The sequence below is a fragment of the Rhopalosiphum padi genome, chromosome 3, assembly GCF_020882245.1.
Source record: "Rhopalosiphum padi isolate XX-2018 chromosome 3, ASM2088224v1, whole genome shotgun sequence".
Classification (NCBI taxonomy): domain Eukaryota; kingdom Metazoa; phylum Arthropoda; class Insecta; order Hemiptera; family Aphididae; genus Rhopalosiphum; species Rhopalosiphum padi.
In genome coordinates this window covers 8637239-8663159 of record NC_083599.1, presented here as the reverse complement: position 1 = coordinate 8663159, position 25921 = coordinate 8637239, and the positions used below count along the sequence as shown (strand labels likewise).

Below are 25921 nucleotides of genomic sequence, written 5' to 3'. Positions count from 1 at the left end.
AAAATATCAAAGATCCCCATATATACTGGAATATCTTGATGTAAAACACATAATTCCTTGAAAAAAATGGTCTAAAACTATTTAATTACCTAAAATTCTTGAAATATATCGTCAAAGATCCCCAAAAATGCTTGAATATCTTGATGTAGGACACATTATTCCTTGAAAATAATAGTTGGAAATATTTACAACCCCAATAATTCTTGATAATTATGATCAAAAATATCAAAGATCCCCATATATGCTGGAATTTCTTGATGCAGAACACATAATTCCTTGACAAAAATGGTCTAAAACAATAAAATTACCTAAAATTCTTGAAATGTATCGTCAAAAATTCTCATAAACAGCGGTATATATTGATGTTTTATACATAATTCCTTGAAAATAATAGCCGGAAATATTCACAACCCCAAGAATCCTTGAAATTCGTGATTAAAAATATTAAATATCCCCAATTACGCTTGAATATCTTGATGTAGGAAACATAGTTCATGAAAAAAATGGTCTAAAACTATTTAATTACCTAAAATTCTTGAAATAAATCGTCAAAGATCCCCAAAAACGCTTGAATATCTTGGTGTGAGACACAAATTCCTTGAAAATAATAGCCGGAAATATTTACAACCCCAAGAATCTTTGAAAATCATGATCAAAAATATCAAACATCCCCCAAAACGCTTGAATATCTTGATGTAGGACACTAATTCCTCGAAAAAAATAGTCGGAAATATTAACAACCCCATAATTACTTGAAAATCATAATCAAAAATATCAAAGATCCCCATATATGCTGGAATTTCTTGATGCAGAACACATAATTCCTTGACAAAAATGGTCTAAAACAATAAAATTACCTAAAATTCTTGAAATGTATCGTCAAAAATTCTCATAAACAGCGGTATATATTGATGTTTTATACATAATTCCTTGAAATTAATAGCCGGAAATATTCACAACCCCAAAAATCCTTGGAAATCTTGATAAAACTTATCAAAGATTACCATATGCGCTTGAATATCTTGGTGTAAGACACAAATTACTTGAAAAAAAAGCAGGAAATATTTACAACCCCAAGAATCCTTGATAATTATGATCAAAAATATCAAAGATCCCCATATATACTGGAATATCTTGATGTAAAACACATAATTCCATGAAAAAAATGGTCTAAAACTATTTAATTACCTAAAATTCTTGAAATATATCGTCAAAGATCCCCAAAAATGCTTGAATATCTTGATGTAGGACACATTATTCCTTGAAAATAATATTTGGAAATATTTACAACCCTTTAATCCTTGGAAATCTTCATAAAAATATCAAAAATCACCATATACGGATTAATATCTTTGTCTCAGAGAAAATATTCCTTGAAAACAAAAGCCGGAAAAAATACATCCCAAATAAATCTTTGTCAATATTAGTCGTAAATATCAAACATCCCCAAAAATGCTTGATTTCCTTGGTGTGAGACACTAAACTCCTTGAAATTATGGGTCTATTATTTGTTAATTTTCTAAAATACTAATAAAATTGAAGTAAAATTCCCAAAAACTATTGAATATCTAGATGTAGGACACATAATTCCTTTAAACTAATAGCTGGAAATATTTACAACCCCAAAAATTCTTGGAAATCTTGATAAGACTTATCAAAGATTTCCGTATGCGCTTGAATATCTTGGTGTAAGACACAAATTACTTGATAAAAAAGTCGGAAATATTTACAACCCCAATAATCCTTGATAATTATGATCAAAAATATGAAAGATCCCCATATATGCTGGAATATCTTGATGCAGAACACATAATTCCTTGACAAAAATGGTCTAAAACAATAAAATTACCTAAAATTCTTGAAATGTATCGTCAAAAATTCTCATAAACAGCGGTATATATTGATGTTTTATACATAATTCCTTGAAAATAATAGCCGGAAATATTCACAACCCCAAGAATCCTTGAAATTCGTGATTAAAAATATTAAATATCCCCAATTACGCTTGAATATCTTGATGTAGGAAACATAGTTCATGAAAAAAATGGTCTAAAACTATTTAATTACCTAAAATTCTTGAAATAAATCGTCAAAGATCCCCAAAAACGCTTGAATATCTTGGTGTGAGACACAAATTCCTTGAAAATAATAGCCGGAAATATTTACAACCCCAAGAATCTTTGAAAATCATGATCAAAAATATCAAACATCCCCCAAAACGCTTGAATATCTTGATGTAGGACACTAATTCCTCGAAAAAAATAGTCGGAAATATTAACAACCCCATAATTACTTGAAAATCATAATCAAAAATATCAAAGATCCCCATATATGCTGGAATTTCTTGATGCAGAACACATAATTCCTTGACAAAAATGGTCTAAAACAATAAAATTACCTAAAATTCTTGAAATGTATCGTCAAAAATTCTCATAAACAGCGGTATATATTGATGTTTTATACATAATTCCTTGAAATTAATAGCCGGAAATATTCACAACCCCAAAAATCCTTGGAAATCTTGATAAAACTTATCAAAGATTCCCATATGCGCTTGAATATCTTGGTGTAAGAAACAAATTACTTGAAAAAAAAGCAGGAAATATTTACAACCCCAAGAATCCTTGATAATTATGATCAAAAATATCAAAGATCCCCATATATACTGGAATATCTTGATGTAAAACACATAATTCCATGAAAAAAATGGTCTAAAACTATTTAATTACCTAAAATTCTTGAAATATATCGTCAAAGATCCCCAAAAATGCTTGAATATCTTGATGTAGGACACATTATTCCTTGAAAATAATATTTGGAAATATTTACAACCCTTTAATCCTTGGAAATCTTCATAAAAATATCAAAAATCACCATATACGGATTAATATCTTTGTCTCAGAGAAAATATTCCTTGAAAACAAAAGCCGGAAAAAATACATCCCAAATAAATCTTTGTCAATAGTAGTCGTAAATATCAAACATCCCCAAAAATGCTTGATTTCCTTGGTGTGAGACACTAAACTCCTTGAAATTATGGGTCTATTATCTGTTAATTTTCTAAAATACTAATAAAATTGAAGTAAAATTCCCAAAAACTATTGAATATCTAGATGTAGGACACATAATTCCTTTAAACTAATAGCTGGAAATATTTACAACCCCAAAAATTCTTGGAAATCTTGATAAGACTTATCAAAGATTTCCGTATGCGCTTGAATATCTTGGTGTAAGACACAAATTACTTGATAAAAAAGTCGGAAATATTTACAACCCCAATAATCCTTGATAATTATGATCAAAAATATGAAAGATCCCCATATATGCTGGAATATCTTGATGCAGAACACATAATTCCTTGACAAAAATGGTCTAAAACAATAAAATTACCTAAAATTCTTGAAATGTATCGTCAAAAATTCTCATAAACAGCGGTATATATTGATGTTTTATACATAATTCCTTGAAAATAATAGCCGGAAATATTCACAACCCCAAGAATCCTTGAAATTCGTGATTAAAAATATTAAATATCCCCAATTACGCTTGAATATCTTGATGTAGGAAACATAGTTCATGAAAAAAATGGTCTAAAACTATTTAATTACCTAAAATTCTTGAAATAAATCGTCAAAGATCCCCAAAAACGCTTGAATATCTTGGTGTGAGACACAAATTCCTTGAAAATAATAGCCGGAAATATTTACAACCCCAAGAATCTTTGAAAATCATGATCAAAAATATCAAAGATCCCCCAAAACGCTTGAATATCTTGATGTAGGACACTAATTCCTCGAAAAAAATAGTCGGAAATATTAACAACCCCATAATTACTTGAAAATCATAATCAAAAATATCAAAGATCCGCATATGCGCTTGAATATCTTGGTGTGAGACACAAATTCTTTAAATAATGTAAACAATAATTCACTAGAGCAGAAGATGTGTCGTAAATTACCAAAATCGTGACGAAAATTTCATTAGAGAAAAGAAAAAAATATATATATATAATTATTCACCACATTCTTAGTATCAATACTCTCACTTCAATTTATACATCACTCGTAATGCAACGAGGACCTAACAGCACGTATGCGAAACGTACACACGAAAAGCACAGGCATGCGACATCCTATAACGCGGGCGATATATGTGCACTCCGGTCACCACGGGACATACAACTTATGGGCAACTTATAACTTAACATCAATGTGTTCACGGACCTAACGTGGGTAAAATATTTAAAATTCGGTCTACCAACCGTGATAATATGATTAGTTACCAGACCGTACATATCACGGTACATAGATAATATAATATGTTTTTTCATTATGCCATATACACATATAAATATCGATTACATCGATTTATCATTGTTATGAATTATATAATATGCGAACGCAGAAATAAATACGGCGGACGGAGAAGTCTTAATCACAATACGATTTCAGGCGAGAAAAGTTGACATACTTGCTGATTGGTGATAACGCCAAATCAGTAATAAATATATTGTACATAATATACTGTATTATATTAAAATAAAATAAAAATATTATAGTGTCGTAAATTAGAACGAGGGGATATGTTAATATTAATTATTCATTCATTCATCGCTTCTGTCATAAACGAAACAGGAAATCGCAAACGATATTGAATTGCCAATTAAATTAATATAGTGTTTAATTTAAACATTTGGTGCCAAAACATGTTGGAAAAATCTCCTTTCTGTTGGGTGGGAGGGTTGGCAAAAACCTCTGGACAGTCAATGTTTTTATTGATCTGCGATTGGTGGGGAACATTGTGTTCAATTTTTAAAGACTTTAAGTACGAGATATAGCAAAATTTTTACAGCACTGCTGTCAAATATTTTAATGGAGTCTTTAATAAGTTTGGCAGTCTTTCTTTTCCCCAATTTCTTCGTATTGAAATTTAATGCAACATACTCTCCTGCTGCCTTTATTATATCCACTCTTTTGTTTGCAATAATGCTTTCCTGGATATTTTCATCTGTCATGTATTTTATAATTTTATCAACATGACCACATCTAGTTAGGACATGTATATAATATATTTGATTTTTTTTTATTATTGTTATTGTTATTTGTATTATTTGTATATTTGTATATATTTTAGGATATTAATATTTAGTTAAGTAAATCATTGTATATACCTCATATTTGCAATTGATGTAAAATTGGATACTCTTCATATTTTGAATAAGAATTGTATCCATTTTTTCAATACTTTTTATCTTATAACAATAACTTTTTAATAAATAAAAAATGTGTTGTGATGTAATGTGGAAATAATCAGAAGCACTCAAAAAACGGATAGCCGACGCGGTTGCAATTAATGTATCCTTGAAAAGATAAATGTATTTTATTTTTAATTAAATGTTAATAAATTAATTATTAAGAAAAAAGTGGTACCTCAGATGGTGTATACGGCCTTTCATTATTTTAACGGTTTCAAACAATGACTGAATAGCATATGGTTTATAATATTATTTTCATTTATAAATTTTGCCTCACAAAACGGGCAGATTATAAACATAATCTGTATTTTGCGTATGACAATACATTTTTGATTTCCGTTCTCACGTTTGACGCGGCGAACGGCGATCGGCGTCAATACCGGTCCGGACTAGTGTTGCGTCAAAACGTCAACTAGCAAATTTTCGTTTCCCTATAGATTAGGTTCCTAATTAAAATTTTAATTTATAACGGTATATAGATAATTATAATAATATTTATTATATTAACTATGTTAAATACCCTGACCTTAATTGGTTGGGGTAGTCTGGTCCTCCAGGTTGGGGGTTTCTCGTAGGGCTAACCACCCTACAGTGTCAAAAAAACCTGGTTACGAAACAACTACAAAATATGCCTCGGATGAAAAATATGGAGCTTAAGGATTTTACAACTGGAACCTGGAACGTACAAACATTATATAAACCTGGAAATTTGACGACAGCGATATTGGAACTTGAACGATATCGGCTGGACATTATTGCGATTCAAGAAGTAAGGTGGACGGGAGAAGGAAGCTTAAAAACTGGAAATTGGACAGTGTTCCATAGTGGTGGCGATGAACACCAGGGTGGTGTTGGTTTCATTGTGAATGACAAAATATTACATAGAGTTAAGAAGTTTAAGGCAGTTAATGACAGAATTTGTCATATGGAGCTGGAGTGCCGATGGTTTAACGTGATACTAATTAACGGGTACGCCCCAACTGAAGACAAAGAAGATGAAGTCAAAGATAATTTTTATGAAAATTTGGAAAATAAGTGTGACCGGATACCGACTAACAAGGTAAAAATCTTATTGGGAGATTTTAACGCAAAAATAGGGCAGGAAGTAGAGTATAGACCAACAATTGAGAAGGAGAGCCTGCATAGAACATCAAATGATAATGGCACAAGATTAGTTAATTTTGCTACAACCAGTAACATGATAATAAGTAGCACCACATTCCCACATAAGGATATACACAAGGAAACCTGGGTATCACCATCAGGACAAATAAAAAACCAAATAAACCATGTTGTAGTGGACAGACGTTTCAAGAGATGCGTCATGGATGTCCGGAGCATGAGAGGGAGCAGCGCAATGTCCGATCATTTTATAGTAAGAGCAAAAATCAAGTTACGTCTGTCAGTTGAATGGAGAAAAAATAACGTCTCTATCAAAAGGTTTAATATAGAAGACCTAAAAAACCAAGAAATCAATAGACAGTACAAGAACAAACTAAAAGACACCTTGAGTCTGACGGAGAATTCAAATAACGTAGATAATAACGTAGATAATCTATGGAATGAGATTGAAAACTCGATTAAAACGGTGGCCACAGAAGTACTAGGATTTGAAAAAAGAAAAAGGGGGGAAAAATGGTTTGATGAACAATGTAAAAAAGCGAATAATGAAAGAGATATTGCCCGAATAAAAATGCTAAAAGACCCAAGTGAGGAAAATAAGAGAGTACTATCGACTAGACAAAGGGAAACTAAACAATTGTTTAGAAAAAAGAAAAGAGCGTGGGAAAATTCTAGACTTGAAATAATAGAAAACAGCTATAAAAACAATGTAAGACTTTTTTTTGAAAAGGCGAATGAAATTAAGAATGGATTTAAGACAAAAGCAACAATTATAAAGGATAAAGAAGGATTACTAATAACGGATAAAAAAAAGACTGCAAACGAGTTCAGGAACATGTTTGAAACAATGCTGAACCAACCTACTCAAGGAGAAGTGGAAGAAAACCTCAACACGGTCGAACAGAAATTAGACGAACCCACGTTAGAAGAAGTAGAATGGGCAGTAAATATGTTGAAAAATAGGAAAGCACCAGGGGAAGACGCAATTGTTGCAGAACTACTGAAAGAAGGAGGAAAAGAACTAATGACACGACTGAAACGACTAGTAGATAATATATGGAAACAAGAAGAAATACCAGTAACATGGCATATGTCAGTCCTATGCCCAGTTCACAAGAAAGGAGACGCCATGGTTTGCCAGAATTACAGAGGAATATCCTTACTAAACACATGTTACAAATTAGTTTCGATCATCATACTAAACCGTATCAAGCCATACACAAGGGAAATAATAGGGGAATATCAGGCAGGTTTTATGTCAGGGAAATCTACAGTGGATCAAATTCATACAATAAAACAAATAGTAGAGAAAATTCACGAGTTCGACATAGATGTGCACCTACTATTTGTGGATTTCAAACAAGCATATGACTCCGTAAATCGAGGTAGATTATGGAAAGCAATGACCCAACTCGGAATCCCTACAAAATTGGTGAGATTGATAAAGATATGTGTGCAAAAGTCCAAGTGTATAGTTAAGTTCAACGGAGAAATATCTGAAGATTTCTCAGTTGAAACAGGTCTTAGACAAGGAGATGCGTTATCCCCCACATTATTTAACATAGCCTTAGAATCGGTAGTGAGAGAAGTACTTGATGATGTCACGGTCCTAAGAATTGGAGGAGGACACCAAATCACACTAGCTGCGTATGCTGATGACATAATAATTATGGGAGAAACCGAAGAGGACCTAAAACGGTCGGCAGAAAAACTAATAAGTAAGGGAAAAGAGATTGGACTACAAGTTAATGAAGGAAAAACGAAATACTTAATAGTATCACGTAGAGAACAAGTACAAAATTCGTTAGTAGTCGGTGGATGTACCTTCGAAAGGGTAACAAACTTTAAATACCTTGGAGTAGATGCTAACCAACAAGCAAACAGCCATGATGAGATTAAAAGGAGAATAACTGCAGGAAATAAGAGCTATTTTGCGCTCGTACCTATATTTAAATCAAAATTAATCTCCAAAAATACAAAAATAAGACTATATAAAGTACTCATTAGACCTATAGTATTGTATGCTTGTGGAGCATGGGCATCAACAAAGTCGGACGAGAAAAGATTACTACTATTTGAAAGGAAAATACTGCGGAGAATTTATGGACCCAAAAGAAACGAGGGAAATTTATATGAACGAAGAACTAATGCAGAATTAAGGGCAATGTTCAACGAGCCAAACATAGTGGGAATACTTAAAAGCAGACGAATAAGCTGGGCCGGGCATGTATGGAGAGCGGAGGGCCAAACAGTACATAATGTCACAATGTGGAAACCAAATAAGAAACGACCGATAGGGAGGCCAAGACAGCGATGGACAGACCGAGTTAAAGAAGACCTCAAGCTCCTGGGGATTAGAGAGGGAGAACAACTGGCGAAGAACAGAGAATTGTGGAGAGGTGTAGTAGAAACGGCGATGGACCTTCAAGGCCCGGAATAAGCCAAAAAAAAAAAAAAAAAATGTTAAATCTATATTTTTTTTTATTAAAATAACTTATATTACATTATTTAATTTTAATTTATTTAACAAATGGTATCTTAATTTTAAAAATAATGACTATAATTTTTTTTGGATTATTTTTTAATTTCTAATTCATTTATTAAGGTTAAAGGTTTTAAGTTAAATTAAACTATTAATCTTCAAAATTAAAAATATTTGTTTTCGACCTTAATTAAATAATTAATACCTTTAAATTTGCAATTTAATATGATATAATTTGAATATAGTGTTAATGATAAAAATATTTTTAAATATATATAGATAGATTTACAATTTATCTAATTATAAAGATATTGATACTTTATACTTCTTATTTGGTATTTTATCAGGTATAATTGAATCTACTCTTAGTAACTTAAGTCAAATTAATTAAATCATTAATAATAATCAACTATATAATGTAATTGTTACAATTCATACTTTTATTAGAATTTTTTAATAACTATACCTATTGTTGTTGGTGGTTTTGGAAACTAATTCCTATGATAATAGAATGTCCTGATATATTATATTTTGTACGATTAAATAATATTAGATTTTAATTATTATCTCCATCAATAATAATAATAATGATTAAATGATATGTAGATTTATAATAATTAATAATGAAACAGAAACGGGATGAAAAATTTACCCACCGTTGTCAAATAACATTGAACTTAATAATTATTCAGTTGACTTAACCATCTTTTATTTACATTTAGCAGGAATTTCATCAATTGTAGGAGTAATTAATTTACTTACAAATTTTAAACATAATACCAAACAATATAAAATAAAATAAAATACTACTATTCCCATTATCAATCTTAATTACAGCTGTATAATTAATTTTATCATTACCAGTTTAAGCTGATGCTATTACTACGTATTTAACTGATCGAAATTTAAATACATCATTTTTAGACCTGGCAGGAGAGGTGACCCTATCTTTAGTAAATATTTATTTCAATGTTTTGGATACCCATAAGTATACATTTTAATTTTACCAACATTTAGATTAATGTCACATATTGTCAGTAAAAAATTAATAAAAATGTAACATTAAAATATAGAATAATTTATGCATTATGCTATATTAATTGTTGGATTATTAGAATTTATTGTTTGAGCACATCATACATTTACAATTGGGATAGACGTTGATACAAGAGCATACACCAACAATAATAGTCGGACTTTCAACAGAAATTAAAATTTTTAGATGATAAGCTACTATGTAGTTACTATGATCTAAAATTAATTTTTCACCATCAACAATTTGATCTTTAAGTTCATTTTTTTTTGTTTACAATTGAAAGTTTAACAGGTGTGATTCTCACTAATTTATTCATCTATTGATATTATTCTTCATGATACTTACTATCTAGTGGGTAGTTCATTTCATTATGTTTTAATTATACTCTATAGGAATTGTATTGGTTATTATTGCTAGTTAAATTCACTGATTACCTATTTTTACTGGATTTTCAATAAATATTTTTATTATTCTAATATTTTTTAGAATAAACATTACTTTTTTCCCACTATAGTTTTAACTATTTACTATAAAATAAAATGTCATCAATCAGATCAATAATTTATAAGTATAGCAGTATATATATACATGTACTCTCGGTGGCGGTGTCGCGATTTCATACTTTTTTCCTCACCCGCAAATGCTTTCTTACGGGGTGCCCAACGTGCTTAAGAAGTTTTCACTTCTACCGGCAGTCCCCCGACTGGTTAGGTTATTCTTTTTTTTTTACAGTAACATTACTGTCGAAGTAGAAGAAATGATTAACAGAGGAAAAACTATCTATTTTTGTGATGGTAAACCATATGAAATCAATCTGTACTTAATAGCACAGTAAGAAAATGTGATACAGGAAAAAAATATATATAAGGTATCAAAACATATCAAATATTAATTAAGACAGTTTACAATAAATTATATATAAATATATAATACATGTTACGTTTGAGGAAAGCAACTACCCATTAGTGACACTTTCATTTGGATAAAGAAATTTTTAGTTCTTTATATATTTCGAGTAAAATAATAAGAAAATATGTTGTGTATTTGTAAATACACAAATATTTTTAATGAACTTCTGAAATCTAAATTTCAAGACATTTGGATATTTTTCACACATAAAATCACGATTTCACATTAATTATATTTTTTTTAGGCTAACTCCAATATTTTACTGTTACTTAAATTATAATTTACTATACTCAATAATATTTTAAAAATATTATTTTTAAGCTATTGCCTACTTAAAGTTGTTTTACTAATATTATAATAAATGTATGTAATAGTAATTTAAATATACCTATATTATATGTAATTTTAATAGTACAAATTGTGGCTGAGCAAGTAAGGCGTCTACAAGATATACGCTCGATGATAAGCTATAGTCTATAAGTAAATTAATGATTAACAAATATTTGAAATACCTATTAATTTGTACATAGGTGATTAACTATTACACATGTGTTTTATTTGTCTTAGTGGTCATGCAGATGTAGCCAACACAAACCTTATCCCATGTGGACATGGATGGTGTTTTGATTCATGTGGGATAATGCTCAACAACTGTGCTATATATTCAGACCAATTTACACAGATACAAAAAATTCAAATTATACACATTAATTATAGAACAGAGTGTAAATACTTGACAATTTTATTTTTTAATTTAAGGTAAGTGATTTCATATTTTTTAGGAATCTAGTTACAAAATAACAATTTAATAGATCTAATTGAAAGTCGATGTTTGGGATGCATAAGTCAAATGGGGGGATGTGCGTATCTAACCCAACAAACCAAATGATAAATATAGCATATTTATAGAACACTAAATATTAAAATAATCACTTTATGATGTGAATATTCGTTGAATGTGACAGCGTAATGCATATGCATCAATTTTAATACTTGTATTATATTTAATCTTGATTTAATTAATTCTATTAATATTCTATTATTCATACAAAATAATCCAAGTATACTTATTAGTTATTACATATTCTTTAGAATAGGCATTATATGAATAATTTGTTGTATTTTTGTATAATATATATATATATAAATATAGAAAATTTGATTTTATGAATTTCAAATTTTTCAACTGTGATATAACTAATTATTTCTTATACAATTTTAATATCATACCTACTGTTCGCGCCAAACATATTGCTTATCGCTTATGCGCGACGATGACACCGTCTTAATTGCTTCTTTTCCTCTCCATATTCCACTCCGTCCTTATAATCAAATTACTATTCTAATTTATAATATTTTGTTATTTATTCTCTTTGTTTATGTATTTTTCTGTAAAACAATTATTGGTCGGCCTTTTGCCGCATATGTTTATTATCATATTTTTTCATATCAGTCGTATTACTGATTATTTCTTATTGTTATTATTCTGCGGCCAACGCCCTTTTTTTTGTTGTATATTATTCTTTTATATATCTTTTTATACAGTCGCTCTTATAGCACCTCCCCTTTTTGTTGAGTCGAAAAACTCCTGTAAAATGATATAACATCGTTACATACCCTACATATTATACCAAATTTCGTTGTGTCTCGTACTCTCGTTGTCATTGCGACGCGAACTATTTATTATATTATAATTATTGGGTATTATATCAAATAAAACCAAACGACTACGTCTACACCAGTTGAGTGAGTTTTCTTATTGTTTTTATAATTATTATTCTGGTCACAAATGTGTAACTGAGAGCCGTACAATCGTTGACATCAACTCACTCAACTGTAACTTCCATCCTGAGACAGCGTCGATTTTGGGTCTACCTACTCCCTCTTCGTTATCCATGGTCGCCGTCTGCTTTGCGTAAGTCCGCCAACACCCATTGTGGGTTGTGTGAGAGGCCGCCCCGGTCGTCCAGTCGTACCAGTCATCAGCCCACTAGTCACCAACCCGCCAGCATCTGCCTTAGTTATAAGTAGTTTTTAAGTTGTCCCAATATTGATAGTTTCCCCACTGTGGTTATTGCACCAGACCGGATCGACCACAGGGCCCCTCGGCCCCATTTAAATAACTTGCATCATCCTACTTCCCTTACATATATATATCTCTTCCCGTTCCTCCGTGTCATCGTCGTGCGCATAAATTGCCTACTCGCAATTTATAATGCGTAAATATATTTGGTTGCCTACCTGCCAATTAGTCGGCGTTGTAGTTTTAGGATTGGCCTGTTTTTTTGGCACTTATTGTTCTCGGGCATTTTCCAAGTGGTCCTTCGAGAGCCCATTGTGTTGGGCACCTACACCTACTAAATGTAATTATCAAAATTATTTTTTAAAGATGATCATTGAATCCATTGTCTATGAAAAATAAAATAATATGTTCTTTTAGTAATAAAATAACTATCTTTATATTGAGGTCAGTATTTATTCAGCAACATAAATTATAATCCACTCATGGTTCCTCACTACTAGATATTAGATATAGGCGATAAAGCTATCCTTACTCTGATCTACTCAAATCTCAATTACCTATTACTTATTTTTTAGATTATTACCTTAAATATATGATACTCAATAAACTATAGGTTACCTACCTATTTATACATAAATTAATTAATTTTCATTAATACCATGAATTATTTTACACTAGTTATAATGACCCCAAGCTCATCATGAAATCCAATCACATACTACAATTTTCTCATGTGGTCAAGAACCATTTAATTAATTACACCCAACACTAAACAAAGATTTTTATATTTAGAATTGTAATTTAAATAAATAAAATAAGTATTTATTAGAAATACAGGGGCGAACTGGGATCAAATCAGCCAACTGTTCTGCAAAAAAAATTGTCGCTAGCGTAAAGCATCATCACACCTAGTGTACAAAAACAGTTAACCTCTTTTTTTTTTTTTAGTTCTCAAATTTTTAACTAAATAAAACATATTTATATTTTTGGATATACTGTGATTTAATTTTGATTCTCCTTAAAATGTAATATACCTATAATATAATATATATATTGCAAAATTAAATTATTTTTTTTTTACTGTTGTATCCAAGAATAAATTATAATAAGAGTAGTTTAATAATTAAATTAAATTGGTATATATAGTTTTTACTTTAAATCACTGTTTAATAATATGAATATATAAACATTGTTTATATCAATTTAAAAAAATACTGGCAAACAAACTAACAAATGCTATTATAATTTATAGCTCATACATAAAATAAATCTGTAGTTTAATAATTGCATACCTAGTAAACAAATTCAAAAAGTAATTATTTAATAAACGAAATAATGTTAACATATAATAATTATAAAATATGTTCCTCAACCTATTATGTATCTAACGAATTGTTATCCATCTTATCTGCCGCCGTCAATAGCACGTAGGCCAAATTTCTTCCGCTCTTTGCCGTCCGACGATTACGTATGTGAGCAGATCATTGCCTACCGAACGATCGTGACCGAACAGGCGAAAGTGGTGTGAGACTGTGAGAAGCGCATCGACCAACGATGAAAAACGTGTAGATAATAATTAGTATTATAGGTCTCATTAAAAACGGACTATAGCATATTGCGTGATATCATTCAATTAATTATATATTATTATTATAGATTGCTCAGTGGCAATACTGGAAATGCTCATTGCTCACTGTTATAGAAAATAATATGTTGCATGAGAGTTGAGTTCAATTAACTGCCAATAGGTCGCGATGCTGGTAAGGATATAATAATTTATACTCTATATTCTATAATACATTTATTATTTTGTTTTATTTTTGGTTGCGATATAATATATAAACGATATATCGTTTTTCATATACAATGATACCTGTAATTGCATTCAAATTTAACACATCCATTATAGTGACCTACTCTCCATCTCTAATATACAGTAGAGCGATACCCACTTGCCCACCTTTTTTGTTATTTAATAATACAAATAATTTAATTTGTTAATAATAATTATGCTAATAAGTAAAAACCTAAATATTTTCACAAAGTAGTCGTCACGTACTTTATAAATTAGAAATAGGCAAGAGATAATAGATACACGCAAATATAGGGTTTGTGATTTTTCTACATAAAAACTTTGTACCTAAATGAGTAATTGTGCAAAACTAAAGAAATCTCAAAATTTATTAAATTGTAAACGAATCCGTTTTTTTTTTAAACGATTTAAAATCAAGAATATCATTTTTTAGTTACCTACTTTATTAATGTTTTAATATTTATGGGAGTTGTAATTTTTGTTTAATTTAAGAAGTAAAATCCACAACAATTTTTTTTCCATTTTTCGACTCATTCGGACTTTTAAAAGCATGCATAAATTATTATCGTTTATTGTTTTGAATGATGCTTATTTTTTCAGTGTTTTTTTACTTGAACAAAAGTGTTTTGGTGAAATATTAGGTAATTCATGTAACGTTGCCAATGATGTGGTAGATGTTTGTACATCAAAGTATCAAACCACTGATAAACGCATCATTTAAGAATAAAAAAATTCATTAATCGTGTATATTGTATAAAAAGTTACTAAATAAATTAATAATAAAAAAAATTAGCAAAGTAATATTTGGATTTGTTCTCAAACATTTTTTTAGATTTTTTTAGCAATTTATTATTATTTTTTTAATATTTTGAGACGTCCCAACTTAGAAACAATTATTGTATCGCGTAAGTATAATGCAAAATTTGCAAGTAATTTTTAAGTTGAAAATTCATAAAATTTTTGTGGTTTATAGTTTTATACCTAAGGTTAAAAAATCTAATACAAGGTTCTCCATAACTTCTTCTTCAAATAACTGTAAAAAAAACTCCAGTGTCTATTTAGAAAAAATTGTATGAGCGTATGAAATTTAATTTTTTACGAAATCACGTAAAATAATGATATATCCTAAAACGATTTAAAATATTTGTTGTTATTTAAAAAGTATAAATAGAAAAAAATTTAAATATTCACCAGTAGTCGAGGAAAAAATTACTTGTATCAAAAAAAAAATATGTTACAATTTAAATGTAGATAATAATATAATATATCCTAGACTGACAAATCATCTCCGTTCAGAATCGTTTTTCGTATACAATCAGGCATGTCGTCAAAAGGGGGCCTTAAGGGGCCTGGCCCTCTAAAAAAAGTCAGTGGCCCCAAATTGGCCCGCTTGATTTTATTTTTAAATATTATGGCGTTTAATCGTCACAAATCCTGAATGTATATAATATTATTATTATATAAATAATAAATATATAAATTCTAAGATTTCATTTTATTAATATTTGTAAAAAAAATAAAACGATTTTCCAATAAAAAGGATACTTTAAGTGCTGTCTCATATTTACATTCTGGTAATGAACATTTTTTAAGTTTTGCACACATTCAGCCCTTAGCCAAACATTATGGTGCCAATACTAATGTACTAGTCGAAATTAAATATATAACCAAACACTATAAAAAAATATGAATTACAAAAAAATACAGTAGTTAAAATCATGATGAAATTATTGGAGCTATTAGAAAAATATAAGTTGGCTTTGGATGCGTGGAGTGGAGTGGTACGGGGTTACCCCGCAAAATGCTTGTCCACTACTCCGCTTGTTTAAACTTTAAATACGTATAACTCATGAACTACTCGCACTAAATTCAATTTTTATGTATCATAATACTCAGAATAATATTCTGCTTTGGAATATAAAATTAAAACTATGTTGTCATTCAAAAAAATTAAAAAATTAAAAAATTAAAAAAAATTAAGGATAAAAAATATAATTTTTTAATAAAAAGGTTGTTTTTTAACAACTCGAAACCGGGTAAAAATCATAATTTGAATAATAATTTAAGCATAAAAATGGGGTAAGCATACTTAAAAAATCACCTTGTACATATTATCGTGAGAAAACCACGGACGCAACTCGGACAAAATATTATTTAGGGATACAATTCGAATGTGCCGATTAAAATTGTAAATATTTTTCCCCATCTTATAATTATTATTTTTAACTAAAACAAAAAAAAGTAAATGCATATTTAGCGCATATTTCGATAGTTTTTAGTGCATAAACTTCCGGACCCTAGCCATAATCATACATAATTGTATATACTATATATCATAATAATAATTGTTTTAATTAATTTTAATATCGATGCAAGATTGTTTTTACATTCAAGCTTTCAAGCAATACCTAATAACCATTATAATTCATAACATGTAGGAAAATACAAGCTTTTTTTATAAGAGTATGTAGGTCCTTGAATTATTGCTGGAAATTGTATGTATAATTGAAGATATCTACCTACTGTCTAAAAAAAAAAGTTTGTAGTGGCGTAGTACCTAATTAAATTCTACAAATGATTGAACAAAAATCAAATGAATTATCCAGTTGGTCGATAATTATGGAATGCATATTATATACCATCTATGGTGTTGCCGTGTTGAGACGTGGTAAGCAAGGATAATAAATAAATAAGAAAAACGTAATTATTCGTATATAATATGTGGACTGTATTCCAAAGTTAACTATGTTTGAATAATAATATTTATAAACGTCACGGAGGACGCGTTGCGCACTTCGTAGTGTGCTTTCCGTGTTGTTTAAGCGACTGATGAGTGATGACGGCTACGTAAATCGATAGCGCGTCGATCACAACTACGCAGATCGTCGCGGCAATATTATAATTGATAATAAAATATATTTATAGGAAGTCACACACTAGGTACTAGGTACGCAACATATGGCGATTTTCTTATTATACCTAATAACTGTATGTCTGTATTTATTGTAATTTCTATAATATAAATAATTCATATCATACATCTGTTAAAATCATATATATTATTATCTCTTCATCGTATTGTACATTTGTACCTACTAGTATGTACTATATATGTACAGATTATTGAATTGTCTAATAAAAATTTTAAAAAAAAATACTATTCACCACTACTATTGATAATTATCTATATCTATATGAATCCGTTTCTCACGTTATTCGCGATAGTACAGTGTGATCGTTGTTATTTTGTTAGTTCGACACCCCGTTCAAACGACACGTTTGTCGCCGACGACACATCATACAAACATTACAAAACCACGTGGTCCATGGTCAATGGTCATAGAGACGTGAACAATCGTATAATCGCGTGATCCGGCAGCAGTATTGCACACCTGTCGCCGTAATCCGTCGAGTCAAGCCGCCGCCGCCGCTGTTTTTGCGTATACCGCCTACGGCCTACGCCCTATACGCGATTGTCACTCGTCATCTCAAGTCGCTGTCGTATTGCCAGCGTGGAAGTCACAATTTATTCCAGTCGTCGTGGTCATTGGCGACGTTGTATTTTGATATCTTTTTTATATTGTAAGCCCCCACTTACGAATGGAGCATTTTTTGCTAAGTAAACTATTATTATTATTATATATTTTGTATATTTCGGGCGCCCTTTATTTAATTATTACTACCTATTATTATTAGAGATTATTCTTAACGAAAAACCGATAGCGTGTTTAATACACGTCCAAAATATATCTGTAATGATTCTGTATAATGAAACAGTTTGTATTTTTTCTACACGTGAAAAAACATATATTTTAAGAAAAAATGTCAAGCTAACGGCCAGATGCCTGCATCCAAGGTATTGTATACGCATTTATACATATGGACAGAAAGTACGCGCATTATTATTTCGTGTGTTCGAAAATCGACCACCTCAGCAGGGTGTTATTTCAACACCGATGTATTATTCGACATATTATTTTGACGAAGTTTGCAGTGGCGTCGCAGAGACGACGTTTTTGTTAACATTCTATGTAGGCGTCAATGGACATTTTATTACAATTTTTATAAAAGTAATAAGTAAGGCGGGTGTATTCTAATGTATTTTTCCGGCGAATCTTTAAATCGCATGCCCTTAAATGGTGAAAAATAAAATGTACATTCGATTTTCATTATATTAGAGCAGAAATGTCTTCGTTTATTATACATTAAGTATGGTTCGGTAGGTATCAATATACCTACCCATATTGTAACAACAGAGGAATTATAATGGACGCATTTAATATACAATAATAATATGATCGAACTATAGCCTATTTTTTTCAACTGGCTTTTGTTGTCATAATGATACGAGTATACGACGTTTATGTTCTATATTTATATATAATATTAACTCATAGGACAATGTTCATCATAAAACAACCATAGGAGTAAATAAAATATTTAAAAAATTGAATACTATCAAACTTACTTTTGAATATAAATAAAAATGTAGTTGTTGCCTTTTCTATTTATAACTTATCTATTCCGTGCAATGACTTTATTATCCACTCTTGCAATACTAGTGATTTAAACGTAAAATTATGCAACTACCAAAAATTATTAAGTATAAGTCGAGTGAAATATTTAGGTCTAATTATTGACTGTAATCTCCGTTAGAAATTGCATGTCAAAAATTTGGTTATGAAATTAAGATCTATTATTTCCAAACTTTTTAAACTGAACAAATTTCTAGTAATGTGAATAAGAATAATTATTTAACTAACAAAAAAGCTATTGTTAAGTGTTAACTATTTGTTTCTTGAACTATATTTGTATCTTATATAGTATTTAAGTATTTTAATATTGTTTGAAATCATAATTTTATGTTTTGTTTTAGTTTTAATACAATTTCTACTTATTGTTGTTATATAAACTTACTTGTGTATTAAATAGGAGTTTAAATATTTCATATATTGCTTAAGTAATAAAAAAAAAAGCTAGGGTATCTTCTATAATGTATTTTTCCGGTCAAAAATAATCAACAATGGACTTAATAATATAATATGTACAAATTGTGGTATCTTTTAAATTGCTTGCCCTTAAATAGTTAAATAGTAAAAATGAAAATGTACGTTCGATTATATATATAGAGAGAGAGCGGAATTGTCTTCCTATATGCGTATATCGGACTATTCGCACAAGCATTATGCCAAACCAACAATTAAAGGAACAATTCAATATCGTGAGCAATATAAGTACGTACAGGTATTTTGTTAAATAAACATAAATTATTTTATTACAATATAAATATTATATAGTTCTTACTCAGGCCTTAGGGTAACTTACACAAGTATCAGTTAAGATTATGTTGTCGGATCCAATGTTATTTACCTACTGCATCAATCAAATATCATATGTTATTATAGGTAAGTGGTCACTTTGTACGGTCCATTGTTTAAATTTCATAACGCGGATACTTTGTACTATTATAAACATAAAATACATATTAATGTATATAGTAATCTATGTGTTATGTGTATATAATTTAAATTATTAAGATGTAAAAATTAAATATAAAAAGTAAATTTATTAAAAACGTTATAAACTATGGTATATTAATTTATAGGTACTATTATAGTCAAAATAATCAGTTTAAATCAATTAAAAATGTGTAAAATATAAACAAATAAACATATGTCAAAAAACGAGAAACAATGTTAAAACCAACGTATATAATGTATGGAATTTGAAAATTCAAAATTATTTCTTTGTTTCAGTGCTGGTTACATAAAGTTAAAAGCTTATTATTTTCACCAGAATTAGATTTTTGCTTCTATTATGTAGCCTATTGACACATTCGTCGACTCGGAGAATATATAAGATACTTAGATTTAGCAAATAATATTTAAACTTAATAACAATTTTAATAAAATTGTATATTATATATACATATGTATATATTTTACGTATATAATAGTACAAAGTGTCCGCGTTCTGCAATGTACTTTTTACCCGACCGTACAAAGTGTCCGTGTTCGCACTTTTGATGCTCGACCGTACAAAGTGACCTAGAACCGTTATTATAAATTGTGGGTAGGTGCTTCGACCTAAATCTTAAAGACTAGATGACAAATTCAAATCCGTTTTCAAAAATAAAATCTATTAATTGTTTATCGGCACGTACAAAGTGCAAGTTTTTGGATAAAAAAAATCAAAATGGTTTTTTAATGGAAATTTGTTAACAGAAACCTCAATTGAAGTTAAAGATAGATAATTTTTTTCCTATACGAATAGCCAATATACATAAAAAAAAAAAAAAAAAAATATTGTAAAACGAATACATTCATTACATCTATATACAGGGACTATAGGCTAATATTGCTGATTGAATCCATCTTAGTCCGCAATATAGAGTAGATATAATGTATAAAGAGTGGTATGGAGACTGTTGACATATAAGGTGTCTCGCAATAAGATTTAGTATTCTTATATCGATTATCTTATCCGTGGGACTATGAGTTTCGACTTTTCCATGAAGTTAGCGGCGTATGAACATACTTAAATGATTTAATTAAATAATCTACATTATTCGTATATCATAAACATACTGGTGTTAATGAATCAGAAAAAATGTGTCGTCACATCGTACCTACAATATTTGTCATAGGGTTTTTAATTTTTACTTAAATAGATTTATTATAATAGGGCTCGTGTAACAATATTTAAAAACAAAAAATTGACATTTTTACGTTTTTATATACTAATATTGTTTCAGCTACACACCTCATTGTATTTGTGAAGCTTTGAAACTAATTCCTTCGCCCCGGTAATGCATAATAGAATATAGTTTTTTTTATAGCGAGTTTTCGATGAATTTCGTATATAATTTTTAGATTATCCGACCTATCATTGTTTTAGAAGATTAAGCGAATGTCCCTCGCTTTAACATTCTAACAAATATGTAGATGTCTAACAAACTACAAACACCTACACTCTTAAAAAGACAAGTGACTGTATACATCATGAGAAAAAGAATACAATTGTTTAGGAAATTGTTACGGTAAAATATTTTTCATAAAAATACGAACCTGTGTTTATCTGTTAGATATAGGCGGTAAACAATGGGAAAAATCCTATTAATGGAGGTGAATGGAAGCGCGACTTGTGTACTTTTTCTCTCATGAAACGAAGTATATAGTACTATAGCAGTGCTATTAATTAGTTGGACTAATTATTTATTTAGAACATTTGGAATTGTTTAAATGGGTCGATATCCAACTTGTATATGGTATAATCTTATATTGCGAACGCGAATGTATACCTTAGATCTTTTCAATGAAAATACAATTTTTTAGATAATATTTGTATGTTTAAATATGGTAAAACTTAAAAATTATTTAACCGTAAAATAAATTAACACGAAGAAAATAATAATGTAATAATAATACATAATGTCACCGGTAGGCGGTAATTGATTAATCTTTTATTGTGGTAGGTACCTTAAATCTTTACAGGTAAAATATAATTTCACAATTGTAGAATGAAATATTTTTGATAAAAATACGATATTTTAGGAATTTTTGTTCATTTTTTAGATTAACACAAAACGTGTTATTGCCGACCGTGAACTATTCATTACGCCGGTATATTATGTCCACCAACGTACCCTATATTACACCAGGGGTACTACCGTAGAATTGTCTGAATTAGTACATCGCAGCTTGTGACATGTAAATATCTGAACATTTTATACAGTAGAACCTCGATTATCCGTGACTCGATTAACCGTGCTCACTCTTCCGAAAATTTAAAAATAAGTATGGACTGTAGATGTATTATGTATAACATTATTGTATATATTTCTAATTATAATTAAATAAAATAATTCAAAATTGTACCTATGTATGTCTAATTATAATTTAAAAAAAATTAGATTATTATAAAAAGTCTCGATTAACCGTGGTTTTCACTTATCCGTGTGACCCCCTCCCCACCATTACCCAAGATAATCGAGGTTCCACTGTATTGACATATTATGATATATAAATATTTAGTTCATTATCAGTATGAACACTTACAAATTGTTTATCTATTATTAATAAATTATCTAATTATTGTACTTAGTCATAATGAATATTGTTAATGCGTATTAAAAGATAAATTAAGTAAAAATAATTTTCAGTTTGGCGCCCCTTCCGTGCTGGTGCCCTGGGCAGTTGCCCAAGTCGCACATAGTTTTCGCCGGCCCTGCTGTTCACTAACGTAATTTCCAGACTTCTCCGGAAAACTCAGGGAAAGGACGCAAGAGTGATAATACGGGAATTTTTTGTCCAAAGTGTCAAACAGCCAATTTAGAGTTTTTTTAAGTAATATATTGCCAATTTTTTTGAAATTGTACTTAACAAAATTGATTTTATATTTTTGTCCTATTATAGGTTCTAATCGACTTTTGAGATACCAACATGATGTGATCATATCAGGGCCGTAGCTAGGAATTTTCTATGGGGAGAATCCAGTTCCATAGATAGGAATTTTATAACTTACTAGGTGCTTTTGCTCATCTGTCAAACTACCGCCAATAGCATTAATAAACAAACCAATATCATTATTTCGAGGATCAATAACCTTTAAAAAAGCTTGGATATTAAGCTATAAAGCAAAATGCATTGTCAAGCTAAGAAAGTTAACTAATAAGCTATTAGCTATTATTTAAAAAAATAAAAAAGTGGTTTCGGGTTTAGATAGATAGTAATCTGAATAGTCACTAAGGTAAACAGGAAAAAGTCTCCAGTTGCAGTATAAATAAAACGAAATAAATACAAATTTGCAGATATTCCTGATTTTTTAAAACAAATAGATCAAAATATAATAAAGGGATCTTTTATAACTAAATAAATATATTTTTATATTTTTAAATTATATTATTATAAGATATTTTTTTTAAATTTTATATTTTATATATTTTTATATATACAACGTAAGATTTTTTTTTCGGGGATTAGATAAAAATATACAATATGTATGTAGTATGCCCAAAAACAATTAATAAACAAAATAAAGAGGTTTTTTCTACTTAAATTTTGAATTGTCACTGATTTATTATTTATTAACAAATGCATATTAACTTTTCATTTAAAAATACTGTTGAATGAATAATAACTAATAATTATACTGTATAATATTAAATTATTATAACCAATTTATAAAAAATACTTACTTAATTTTAGTCAATACCAATAGGCGCTAATTCAGATGATCGAGAAACAATTTCACTATTATTATCATTAACAGTAGAAAAATAAAAAGTGATTTGTGTAAGACGCTTTTTTAAAGTATTCGAATGTATTATAACTACACAATATGCTAAATTATCTAATATTATAAATATTTTATAAAACGTTAACTTGGATCTGTAAATTAAAAATTATGACTGATATCAATGATATCACCATCAATATACACCTTGAGCTTACTGTACTATATTATATTAAGTATTTAAGTATTTATACAGTTAAAAAAATTGGTTTGAAAAATTTTAAATTTTAGAATATACTAGACATTTTTACATTTAAATTTTTTAAAGGTGGTTTGAACCCCCTAAACCCTTCCCGTTGCTACAGCTCTAGATCATATGATTCAAAGTGATATCTGCCGAAGAAAATAATTTAAAAGATGTAACAGAAGAACAAAATAAATTTAAACCACCACCAATTCCAAAAGAAGTAAGTAGTTATTTCAAAAATTATTATTTATTACAGCAGTACTGTAGCAAATTTATTAGTTCCATTTTAGTATTTATTAACATAATATTAGAGTGTTTAACATTATTGTAATCATTTAAAATTAAAATTAAAGAAAATTAATTTTGATTAAGGTTGAGTATAAACTATAAAGTTTTGATTTTATTTACTCAATCATTCCCAAAATAAATCTGACCCAAAATTTGGCAAATATTTTTATTATGTTAAAGTTTTATAAATATTGTTTTGATAAAAATAAATGTGATGTTATGATGAGTTATTTCATTGTACGTATGTAAGTTTCAAAGCTCAGATATATGATAATAATAATAAATAAAAATAATAAATAAAGTGTTTTGAAATATAGATGTTTATAATTAGGTAAATACTGTTAAAATAATAAATTGTGTTAGGTTCATTATTAAATTGATTAATATTTAATACATATACTTTAAATATTTTGTTTCATACAGATTGCTGTAAAGATAAAAACTATCTTTTCTTATGACGGAGACAAAATTACACACATTGATCATTATTTCATCAAAATCAGTTGAGTAGTTTTGGAATGCATAGAGAACATAGTAAGGTATTTTTAAATAGAAATAGTAGATAATTGAGACATATCAGCTAAATACTCGGTGGAACTCATATAGATGTCCCCAATGTTTCGGTGAGACATGATAGAAAACTCCGTCAATTTTTTGTTATGTGGATCACAATAAGCTTGCGTACTTCTCTGGTCATTTGCTCGGTGCCGTATATATAAGATAGAAGAGCGAATTAAATAAACAGGCACTACCTCCTGTATAGGTACAACGATGTGTGGTATACCATTTCCGCATTCACATTTAAATATTCTGTCATATTAAAAATTAAAAATCTTTAATAATAATTATGTCCAATATGCACTTAAATATGTCTATTTTTTTTATTGATATTTTTAGTATCCTAGCAATCGTTAAAAATAAAATTAAAAAACTTGAAATTTTGTACAGAGGTTCCTTAAGCAATGCGGGGAGGGGGGACTAATAATTAACTTTATCGAGCTGATTTGTGAATCTAAACTATCCAGGGCATCACCCAATTCGTTCAAATCGGTCCATCCGTTTAAGAGGAGTTCAGTGACATACATACGTACAGTAGAATTATATATAATATATAAGGACTACTATAATTGTCCAATGTTATAGTAATAAATTAGGGCTGGGACTTCGATGTACTCTTCATTTTTTTTCAGAGGTTGCTGTACGATGCTCATCTGGTCACAAATCCGAACTTAACGTGTACTTTTGAATGAGAATAAGAAAATTTATTTTTCATTTTCTGACATTTTATTTTAAAAATTAAACACGCGAGTTTTATATAAATTTATATATATCGTATATATTTTTTGTATAACAAACAATAAAGTAGGTACAAAATAGTTTAAAAATATTTAAGGAAATAATTATTTTTCAGATTAAAAGAAATCCAAGTTGAAGTTTAGCCTATGGAAAAATTATTTTATTTACTTTTATTTCAATTTAATTTATTTCATCAAATATTATTTAAAATGTATAC

At 29.0% G+C, this 25921-nt stretch overlaps 1 pseudogene; it reads right to left on the bottom strand.

The window, feature by feature from the left end:
- Positions 1-3540: 3540 nt before the first annotated feature.
- LOC132924775 (uncharacterized) lies at positions 3541-5175 on the bottom strand (annotated as a pseudogene).
- Between the last annotated feature and the right edge of the window lie 20746 nt (positions 5176-25921).